Source organism: Salvelinus namaycush, chromosome 8 (genome assembly GCF_016432855.1).
Source record: "Salvelinus namaycush isolate Seneca chromosome 8, SaNama_1.0, whole genome shotgun sequence".
NCBI lineage: Eukaryota > Metazoa > Chordata > Actinopteri > Salmoniformes > Salmonidae > Salvelinus > Salvelinus namaycush.
In genome coordinates this window covers 55,000,847-55,013,508 of record NC_052314.1, presented here as the reverse complement: position 1 = coordinate 55,013,508, position 12,662 = coordinate 55,000,847, and the positions used below count along the sequence as shown (strand labels likewise).

The window sequence follows — 12,662 nt, the reverse complement described above, 5'->3', positions numbered from 1 at the left end:
CACCATCCAAAGTGTATTTCATAACTTCACCATGCTCAAACGGATATTCATTGTCTGCTTATTTATTTTTTTACCCATCTACCAATAGATGCCCTTCTTTGCAAGGCATTGGAAAACCTCCCTGGTCTTTGTGGTTGAATCTGTGTTTGAAATTCCTTGCTCGACTGAGGGACCTTACAGATAATTGTATGTGTGGGGTACAGAGATGAGGTAGTCATTCAAAAGTCATGTTAAACACTCTTATTGCACACAGCGTGAGTTCATGCAACTTATTATGTGACTTGTTAAGTACATTTTCACCTCTGAACTTATTTAGGTATGCCATAACAAAGGGTTTGAATATTTATTGACATGTTGTATTAATTTATATATACTGTATATATATATATATATATATATATATATATATATATATATATATATATATATATATATATATATATATATATATATAAAAATAATACAATTCCACTTGGACATTATGGGTTATTGTATGTAGGCCAGTGACCAAAAATCTCAATTTAATGCATTTTAAATTCAGGCTGTAACACAACAACATTTGGAAAAAGTGAAAGTGTGTGAACAATTCTGAAGGTACTGTAATTGAGCCCACAGGATACGCTTTCTCCCCAAACTAATTCAGATAAAACATTAGCCTACCTTTTGGTTGCTTGTTGTAGCCTACTCCTTCTCATTTCGTTTTTTTCCAACTTGCATTGCATCAGTGAACTCTCACTCCACTTGCTTGACATTGAGCCTCTTTGCCACTTTGATTGGCAAACATAAACAAAAAGCTACACACCTGAAGGTTCTGGTTTGCTACTGGTCTTTTTATGGGGCGCACGTGCAGTTCATGAAAACTAAATTAAAGAGTTGAACTTTTATTAAATTGACTATTTGAAATGTCATGGCATAACCGGGTATGTAACAATGTCACATGAATATTTTAATTTAATTCAGAAAAAGCCTTTTCAGTGTTAAAATAGTCCTATACATTTTTGTCTTGAAAAAACTCATATTAAAACAAGTAATCGAATACTAACGTCCATTTGGATATTCGAATAACCGTACACATCCCGAGCAGAAAAATATACATATTTATGCCATAGAATTAGGCATAATGATTATGGATCTAGATTGCAGGAAAAAGTGTGTGTGTGAGAGAGAGAGGGGGAGAGAGGGAGAGAGAGATTATGTACAGTATCTAGAGAGTAACAGGAAGTGTTTACTCTGATGCTACAGACCTCTGAGGAAGTGAGACAATTCAACGGACTGTGAAACAAGTTCAGAAGGTGAGATTGAAAATCTAACAAATTATTATTTGGATATTCAATTTCTTATGGTTATTTACAAATCGATGCAATAGCCCAAAGTTCTCTGTATCGAGCACAGAAAAAAACTTACTCAAACAAGGAAATGAAATAGGCTAGTAGCAACTTAAGAAACAATACTAATGTGTCATGCAATCAAGATATGCACTTAAGGAAATATACTGCTATTCTTATCTGTATTTTTAGAAACTGCACTGTCAGTTAGGGGCTCGTAAGTAAGCATTTCACTGTAAGGTCTACTACACCTGTTGTATTCGGGCTCATGTGACTAATACAATTTGATTTGATTTCGTAAGTATCTTCTGACAAATGAACAATATGTTTGGAGTGTATATGATTATAGCATAATTAACCTTACAGCAACATGATAATTTAGCAACTTTGACCAGAAATGAGAAGCAGGAAGTCAACCTCTAGATGGTGGGAAACTACAGCAAACAGGAACTATAATGTTTCAGGAACATAGTTGGTTTTCGTAAACCTGATTTGAGTTGATTCTAGTGACTAATTGTGACCTTAAACAGTCATAATGTAAAGGTAACATTGCAATATAGGTTAATCTGATGATGTGATGTTTTTCTCCACAGGGGCACAGCATGGTGACTCTGTCCCTCTTGTCCCTCGGTCTCCTCTCCTTGTTGGGGGTCAGAGGGGAAGTGGCTCCAAATTTCGACAACTGCAAAGATTCTTTCTTCAAAATGACACCAGTGTCTGGTCTGAATATAGCTCTCCCCACCCCGAACGAGCCCAACACACAGGGCTTAGTGAATCCTGCGCAATGTCTCTCTGCTTACAATGCTGCCTCTCCTGCATACATCTGTCAGAGAAACGGTAACCACTATTACTTTGCCACTCTGTATGACCATGGCAGGAGGATCCCTCTGTACTCTGCCTATCAAATGGATATCGAAGGGGTCCCTGACAGAAAGGGGTCCATAGTTTATTATGAACCGCAGGTTTGCATATTTCATTTTCATTATCACCTTTTTTAAATGTCCTATAAATTCAGTGCAGCAGCAACTACAGAATGATGCAACACATTAGTGTAGTTTAAATATTTGCAGTAGAACAGGACATTAGCTGTAGAGCAGGTTAGAAAATGATTGTATTCATGCAATAAGCACTAGAAGGTACTATTTCGTATATTGTAATTTCAGACTAAATAGCAGTAGCCTAGAATACCAGTAATAATAATGAGTTTTATTTGACTGCTACCACAAAGCTTGAAGTGGAGTGGCTAATTTGTAAATGTTTGTATTTTTCAGCTTGTACATCCTGACCTACCACCACAGCAAATGGATATTAAAGGATCATACGGTGAGATCAAGAAATACAACCAAAACAATGGCTGCAATGAAATCTCTACACAATACCAACGGAACTACAAGCTGGGCTGGAGTCAGGCTCTCGATGACAACTTTGGCTCGTATGACCGCGGGCACCTAAACCCCCAGGACACCATAAAGATGATGCCTCCAAAGCCACCATGACCCATACCAACGTAGCTCCGCAAGACAGGATGATGAACACCGGGCCGTGGAACCGGTATGAGACGAGGCTGAAGGATGTTTTGAGTGCAGGCTGTAGTAAGATGTATGTGGTGACTGGGGTGGTCCCAGGCGACACGTGGGTAGACCAGAACAAGCGAGTCAATGTTCCGAGTCACTACTGGAATGCCTACTGCTGTACCGACAACAACGACAAACCTCTCAGGTCTGGAGGTGCCTTGGGTCCTAACACAGCTCTCAGTGTTGTTACAGAGTATAACTCTGTTACAGTCCTTGAGACTGAGCTTAGAAGGCTATTGAATGTTGACAACAATTTCAACATTTTTAATGGCTGTTATAGACCGACATAGATGTGGACGTGTCTAATATATCTGGTATGATTGTTTTGGATATTGAAATGATGCTTAGGCTATTACGTTTGTTGTTACTATTTAGTATAGGCTAACTCTATAATGATTATATAAGGATGTTTTTGAACCTATAGATTATATTGATGTAGGTCAGTGGCTTTCAAACCTCTCCTCGGGGACCTCCAGATGTTTCACAATTTAGCTCACCTGATTCACCTATTCAATGGCTTGATTATTAGTTGAGTCAGGTGTGCTAACTGTGGAATAGTTCAAATACAAGGAATGGCTGGGGGTCCCTGAGAAGAGGGAAAACCCCTGATTTAGGCTACATCAATATTTTAAACAAATCCCTGACCATAAATATGATCCAATTTATCAAATTTGTGCTTAAAATGTATTACAATTTAAAAACAGGTCCTTAGGACGGCTCATAATAATTCTTTGTAAAGTATATGTTTGATTGTTTTGTCACACAGAGTTGCGCTCTCAACTCTTTGCGAATGCTTGTTGCTATGAATCTTTAACCCAATAAAGCTTGACTTGCAATGCAAATTGTGGAAGGATGAAATGTATACATCGACATAAATATAGAAATATTTTCCACATACTGTCTGTGAACTGGTTGGTACTTTTTGTCAAAAGAGATTGGATGAAGGCAGCAATACTGTGGGTGGACATTGGGTCTCGGTAACCTCTCGTGGTCGATTAAGTACATAAACTGGGAAGGAGTATAACAGGGTTTCCCAAACTCGGTCCTGGGGCCCCTCTTGGGTGCACATTTAGTTTTTTTGCCATCGCACTACACAGTGGTTTCAAAACGTGCACCCAGGCGGGATCCCAGAACCAAGTTTGTGAAACCCTGGAGTATAAAAAGGCTACACACTGGGCCATGAGCAGTATGCAAATGTTGTGGAACGTTGCAGACAGAAATGCCATAGCATCACAGGAAGCTGCTGAGGTGAGGACGGCTCATAATAATGGCTGGAATGAGGTGAATGGTATCAAACGCATTAAAATCATGTATTTGATGTGTTCGATAGCATTCCTTTAATTCCGTTCCAGCCATTATAATGAGCCTGTCCTCCCCAATTAAGGTATTACTGGCAGACTGTCATAGATAGAGATGCCTCGATTCATGATTCAGTCGAACAACTCCGTCGATTCTATTTCATTCCCATCTACTCTAATAAAAACCAAAACTGATTAGTAAAATATGTATCGCATATTGTAGCCCTATGCAGTGCCAATGTTACACTCTTATCTGTCCAACTTCCAGAGTCTGACTCTGTATGTTTGTTCATTCCATCTAGATTTTTTTTATATCAGGCAAAACACCAAAACCCTAAATCACTACTGACAACCATTGCACGGCTTGGTAAAACTGCACTAGGCCCATTGCCAACACAAACTACGTTTTAAGGGGGAAAAATGATACCATTTTGTTTGTTATTTCCTCCTCCAGTCAGGAGATTGATTGTACATTTATTTTGCACCGCTCGCGTCGCGTGCGGTCAGCATGTCAGGCAAAGGTAATGGACATGGTTCCTAATGCCGTGGATGACCAGTACACTCACTGTCGGGAGCAGATGTTGAAGAAGGTTGTGGAAGGGGGTCTGCTGGAAGAAGAACTGAAAGGCAGTATAGAGTATCGTTCTGCCTGGCAGGCAAAGCCGTGTACAAAGTTAATCCCGGGAGGCGTCAAACAACACTCAGATGCATTGGTGGCTTATGGACATGGGAGAAATGTGTCCAGAAAGATTTAACGATGCAGTGGGAATGTCAATGTCTACAACGGCGACTTCCGGTTCAAATCCCTCCACTTCCTGCAAATGGATGCCATGAAGCTTTTGAATACAGAACTGCCAAACTGTGTTTCGTGGCTCAAGCAAAAAATATGAGGCACAAGTAGGGTCAGAAGTGCGATTTGGGAGGTTTACCACAACCAAGGCCAAACGTTCCGATGCGGAGGAAGCTGCTTCAGACAGTGGGATCCGTTTCAGCATCACTTCCTGCACTGTAGTCAACATGGATGAGTACACTTGCTTCTCAGACAGCATTGATCAGCTGATATCCCCAGCAGAGGTGTTTAGGGTGTCTGAGGTAAACAATGTAAGAAATAAAGATTACGAGTACAGAGAGACCATTTTGACAAGTTCAAGGACTCACACCATTGACAGCATCCACGACTGTTACCTCTTCCCCAGGTGAGGCCAGGTTATGTAAACGAAAAGATATGACAACATTAAACTACCAAACAGGTGTAGACGACACAAGAGTCAATTGTTTTTAAAATGTCTACCTTATTCTTTGGAGAATGAAAGTGTGTCTATGTCTGTTTGTCTCACCATATCTCCTACAAGTACGAGTCCTCCATCAATCATCCCCAAAGGCTCCTCTACTCAATGACTTGGCAGTAGCCTGTCTGTTCTTGTGGTTGTATCTCTCTCTATCTCCGGTAAAGAAGTCAATGGAACGCAGACCGTGGGGGATAGAAGGACGCACATTCAACCAATCTGATCTAACAAAATAGATATTTGTCAAACCGTCATTTTTTATGTATTGCAACATGCCCACAATGTGGTTACTAAAGTCTGATTTGGATGTATTTGTCTGTTTTCGTTGCATAACATTTAGAAATAGTCCCTTTTCAGGTTTAGTAGAAGTGACTGCTAAAGGCTAACTCCCATTCATATAGACTGGTAGCATAGCTAGCATAGAAAAATCGATTGTGGTCGTCAGTCGGTTTTAACTGTAATGCAGTTTCTTGGTGACGATGACATCAACATGTATTCGGGTTGACATCCATACCAACATTATACTCAGATTTGACCTCAACATAGTGTGAAACACACATAAACAATAGCCTAAATGTAGGCTAATTTTGCTGGTGGCCATTGAGGAGATTCTGGATCTTTTCCCCACGGCAGTATTCCCCCCATACGTTTTCATGGCGTTTCCATTGTTTTGGTTGAGTTCCATGGGCCTTTTTACCACATCTATTGAAAAGGACACACACACACACACTCACATGTAATATCAATGCACACAGACACAGATATTCATCAAATGTGACAAAGCGCCAACCTGTCAAATCCCTCTTAGCATAATGATATTCTCTTTAAAATTCATTTCTTAGCATTTTTTTTTTTGTAATTAAAAAAGATTATGGTGAATAGATAATATTAAATAAGATGTTTTAAACAATGTGGTATGCATTTAGCAAATATTTTGGTATCACAATTGAGTGCGAGTGGTGTCCAGTTTTCATAGATGTATTTTAATTTCCCTCTTGTTTTGATATCAAGCAAAGCAATAAGATTAGTATTTTTGAGTGTTGGATAGTCCACCTTTGGTATATATGCATTGAGATGGGGTGGGAAGGAGTGATTGATTTATTAAATGGATTAGATCATTAAAAGTAGTAAGCTTCTCCAGCTGGAAACGACTTTACAAACATTGGGGTGATAAGCATGTACATTGAATTAATGATGTAAGGCTCATAACCTGACAGTCCAGACAAACAGTATGTATGACCTCGTAATATTTAGGTTGTGTAATATGTCTGAGGGAAAATGACTGTCATCCCTATGAGGGATGTGGACAGAGAGTGCCCTTTCTCCAAGCTCAAACCATGCTCAGAATCACAGTAGCACTAGCCTTTAGGTCTTAGTTACAAAGTTTTTGCACTGACTCAATCACAGCTGGAGCAACACATGTTTTGGCTAATATTTCATTCTTATCCTGGAACCTGCATGTTGTGCCCGCTTTTGTTCCAGCACCAGCTCACTGGATACAACTAATCAACCGATCATAAAACCCTTGATTAGTTGAATCAGATGTTTTAGTACTGGACTGGAACTAAAACCTGCACACTGTCCCCTGGACCAGAATTGAAGAACAATTAATTTGAGTGTTGCCTCATTGAAGCACATGGGGGTTTCTGCAAAGAAGAGTTGAGGTCAAGCCTGCCTTACAACTGTGGTGCAAATATCAATACGCACAGGACCTGGTATAACTGACGTAACTGACTCTTCTGGGAATTACGGTTTCAACTTGTTCACCCCTTTTTTTCTAAAACATATGCCAATCACTTGCTGGTTTTAACTATGCTACTCTGTATTATCTGTCGTCAATACTCCTCTATGCCACACCCTGCTGCCGGCTACATTAGATAAACACAGAATGATCCACAAGCCATATTACTATACCCACATACACTGAGTGTACATAAACGACCGATGGCGCCGGAGGGTGGGGCTGCCGTCTTATCGGCTCTCAACCAATCATGCTATTTTGTTTGTTTTTTTGCGTTATTCGTAACTTGTTTTGTACATAATGTTGCTGCTACCGTCTCTTATGACCGAAAAGAGCTTCTGGACATTAGAACTGGGATTATTCATCTCAAATTGGACGAGGAGTTCTTCATGGAGTCGGACGCGAGGGATATACTGCAGACACCTGACCAGGCCCCGATTCCTGGGATTCGCCAGAGAAGGAAAGGAGATCTTGAGGAAAAAGATCAGGGTGCCTTGCGAGGATCAGGCGACGAGTGGCTAGTCTGCCCTTGCCTTCCATTCTGCTAACCAACGTTCAATCGCTGGAAAATAAATGGGACGGACTGAAAGCACGTATATCTGTTTGCAATGTATGTTATTTTTCAATAACAAACTCCAAAGCAAATCCAGGGAAGAAAATGTGGTTTATTCAGAGAGGACCATTCAACATGTTATGTTGGGAGTCAGATGTTCAGTCTCCCCTATCTTCAGATTTTCCCCACCGAACAAAGGAACAGGATGCCATTTATAACCCCCCACCCTAGCCTGGGGTTAACCAATCAGAAGTCCTTGCAGGACAACTTGGCCAATGGCCAAATAACAAGTATCCCACTCCAGACTCTGGTGAACACCACTGACACCCATCTCCAAAAGGACACGGTTGATGAATCTTATGATATTCCCTATCACGTAACCATCGGATTTTAGCACACTTGATAACCTGGATGAGGATGAGAAAAATAACCAGAACTCCCACTATTGGAAGTATCATGCTGACCAAAAAATGTCCCCATGTACCGAATGTGGAAGATAACCACATGACTAAACCTAAATCATCTGGATTGGAATCATGATATTTAGCGCCGTCAGTCCTGATCTTTTGGATTAGGTCAGTTATTTCCTCAGATTTATCAGGTATGTAAGTACAGCATTCAGCACCAGTAACAGCACATGTACCCCCTTATGCGGACAGAAGATAATCAAGGGCCAAACTATTTTGCATTGCCACAGTCCGAATGGCAACCATCTCAGCAGTAATTAACTCAAGACTCTCAGCTGTACTATTAGTTAGGATTTCCAAAGATTTAGCCATATTAATAACTTCCCGTGCTAATTTAGAAATACCATAAGAGGGAAACGCAATTGCAAAGAATCTCTCAGTTTCTGTAATCACACGTTTATGGCGCTGTGAAAAAGGAGAATTCACAGAATGTACAATATATCCCAAATAACATGACCCTTACTAACACGACCCTTACTAACACGACCATTACTAACACGACCCTTACTAACACGACCCTTACTAACACGACCATTACTAACACGACCCTTACTAACACGACCCTTACTAACACGACCCTTACTAACACGACCCTTACTAACACGACCCTTACTAACACGACCCTTACTAACACGACCCTTACTAACACGACCATTACTAACACGACCCTTACTAACACGACCCTTACTAACACGACCCTTACTAACACGACCATTACTAACACGACCCTTACTAACACGACCCTTACTAACACGACCCTTACTAACACGACCATTACTAACACGACCCTTACTAACACGACCCTTACTAACACGACCCTTACTAACACGACCCTTACTAACACGACCATTACTAACACGACCCTTACTAACACGACCCTTACTAACACGACCCTTACTAACACGACCCTTACTAACACGACCCTTACTAACACGACCCTTACTAACACGACCCTTGCCACAACTTTGGTAACCAGGAAGAGGCATGGGATCCACAGATAAAGTAAGTCCCATTAGGAGCTATCATACCATTATTGATGATATTACCGAAGGTATTGGCATAAAAAGTAGTCCTAGTGCCATTACTGAGTGTCGATTCAACAGACATTAGACATTCCGCAACCTTAGTACCGTCACAGGCAGATGGGTCTGTTGTCTGATCACACTTACTCTGTTCTATTTTGACAAATGAGTCCTGGTGCTGTTGAGACAAGTTCTGAGAGAGTGACCTATTAAAACAACCACCCAACAAGGGCATGTGTAATAACTAGGTAAAGTGGTCACTGATTAGTGTCATTGGTTATCTCAAATGAAGGAAGGTACTGTAGAACTAGGTACTTTCGCATGTTGATTCTTAACGTTCTCACCCAAATTAGTACCAATAATCTCCTTATACCAATTAACATCTCTCCATACACACAACATTTCATTCTGGTTAAAATGAATAACCCTTAATGGAATACCTGGCCTTGATGTGAATGGAGCATACGTACAAACCCAACAACTACTTTGATGGACTACTGTGGCATAATGTAGAGAGAGAGATAGAAACGTATTGACGCCCGAGTGTCTCATCCTGCTTATGCATCTCTGTGTTAGAAATGGACACACCACCCACATCCTGTATTAGTAGGAAACTCACAGGGGAAATAATTTCAAACATCTTTCACTTGTCTGCAAGACAACAATATTCAATCGTCCTATTGTCAAAGTAATCATTCACAAAGTAATTTAAAAGTGACCAGCTCTTCCACCATGGTATCAGTCCCACATAGATAACTATTAGAAATTATGTTCTGACAGTCTGCAGGTAGTGAGGAATTCTTCCCTTCCACTGGTTGCACTTCACCAGTGATCTTGTATTTTTTCAGGTACAGTCCTTGAATCGAAGGATATTCCTTCAGACTGTAGATTCTCATAACCTGTAATGAAGGAAGCAAAAAAGTGAAAGTAACATGTCTTGGTTTCAAGATAAAAGATGAGGTTTCTCTCATCTTCTTGCCCGTGTACTGAGGACATATATGTTTTGCATAAGATATGGGTAATACAGTGAATTCAGCACCCGTATCTACTAAAAAAATCTACTGCAAAGTTGTTAACCATCATGTTCACATATATTCCATCCGATTTCATATGTTCACCAGCTGAGATGGGACGTAGGAGGGGGTCTGTTAGTTTACCTCTACAGCATCTAGCAACCTCTGCTGCTGAGCCGGAGAGAGCTTCTTAAATTTCTGCACAAGTATTGTGTCATTGGGGCTGTTGTCTTGATTCCATCTTCCCTTAGACAGACCCTTCTTCTCCTGGCCACTTTTCATAAAATCACATTTTCTTTCCCGACATTCTCATTGCCAGTGACCAGAATTCCTGCAATAATAACATGAACCAGGTTTATTTTCTACTAAACGGATAATGTTGGTTTCACTCGGAACCTGCATAACTCTGATAACTACGTCTCGTGGATGCTTAAAAGTTGTTGACCATTCATCCAACTGTTTTGGAGATGCTGATTTGTGTGATCACTGTCTCTCGAAGTTTGTCTTTACTTCCTTTTACAGCCTGTGTTCTGGTTGGCCTAAGACATCGCTCGTCACTGCTGTTAGAATCTGTTGACTCAAAAACAAGCAGTGCCGACCAGTTGCTTGAAACCTGATCTGCCTTGCCCAATTCAGTGTGAGAGGGAACAGAGAGGCCACAGGTGGGGGTCACGTCTGACTTTTTCACCCGTCTGACTTTTTCTCCTGCTCTACTTTGAAATGATTATAGACAGTGAGTTTCATGTTCACAAGAGCTTTTTTCCAGAGTGGTTTTCTCACTTAACAATAACATTACATTAACGGCAAAAGTGATATATATACATGTATATCGCCTTTTGAGGACCCAAAACTCTTCTAGAACACAAATTGTTTCTGTAGGGCCTGGCTACCCATAACTTATGTTCACTCAAAAAGCTTTCACCCCCCAAGAAATGCTTCTCAGCTAACAACTCACTTCTATACAACAAGAAAGTTTCACAAAAAAACAGAAGCCTCAAACTTTTTAATAGAGTAACACAGGACTAAACTCTGTAATATCACAAAGGACTTGAACACTTATACATCACAGATACATATCACTCATTGCATACACTATTTTAACCTGATTTGGTTCTTTTAAAATGATATTGGTCTAGACTAACCCAGCAATTCTGCCATCAATTAGGAGATTAAGAATTGACTCCCCAAAGTGGGTTGCGCACAGCCTTCTCTCTTTCCTCTGGATCAACACACAGTTGATATTTTTTCTTGTTGTAGTTCAGACCAATTCATCCGGGTTTCGGCACCAAGTTTTAGCAATTTATGCTATTCTTCAATAACACAAACTCCAAAGCAAATCAGGGGGAGAAAAATTGGTTTATTCAGAGAGGACAAATCAAGATGTTATGCTGGGAGGTAGATGTTCAGATGTTCAGTCTCCCCTGTCCTCAGATTTTCCCCACCGAACAAAGGAACTTGATGCCATTTATAACCCCCTACCCTAGCCTGGGGTTGACTAATCAGAAGTCCTTGCGGGACAACTTGGCCAGTGGCCAGATAACAAGTATCCCACTCCAGACTCAATGTACAGACCAATGGAAACGTGACCCACGTAGCACACGTCGCTCTGAGTTCAGGAGTGACATTCCACAGATTCTGAACAGATGTTGAACTGACACCCAACTCCTATTTACAATTCGCTATTGACCATTAGTACTCTAGTTTTTAGTCCTCTCAAACTCTGCGTTGTGTGTTTATCTTCAAAATATTCTTAAATATCCTACCAACGGGACATTAAAAACTGTAATATCTTATGTTTCATCGAGTCGTGGTTGAACGACAACATTAAGAACATACAGCTAGCGGGTTATACACTATCGGCAAGAAAGAACAGCAGCCCCTGGTAAGACACGGGGCGGGGGCCTATGCATTTATTTAAACAACAGCTGGTGCACGAAATTCGAGGAAGTCTCAAAGTTTTGCTCGCCTGAAGTAGAGTATCTCATAAGCTGTAGACCACACTATCTACCTAGAGAATTTTCATCTGTATTTTTCATAGCTGTCTACATACCATCACAATGCGAGGTTGGCAGTAAAACCGCACTCAATGAGCTGTTTCCCGCCATAAGCAAACAGGAAAACGCTCATCCAGAGGCGTCACTCCTAGTAGTCGGGGACTTTAATGCAGGGAAACTTAAATCAGTTTTACCAAATTTCTATCAGCATGTCAAATGTGCAACCAGAGGGACATTTTTTATTCTAGACCACCTTTACTCCACACAGAGACGCGTACAAAGCTCTACCTCGCCCTCCTTTTGGCAAATCTGACCATAACTCTATCCTCCTGATTCCTGCTTACAAGCTAAAATTAAAGCAGGAAGCACCAGTGACTCGGTCTATAAAT

General features: G+C 40.6%; 1 pseudogene; it reads left to right on the top strand.

The window, feature by feature from the left end:
• The first annotated feature begins 1,223 nt into the window (after nucleotides 1-1,223).
• On the top strand, nucleotides 1,224-3,741 carry LOC120052856 (annotated as a pseudogene).
• Nucleotides 3,742-12,662: the final 8,921 nt, after the last annotated feature.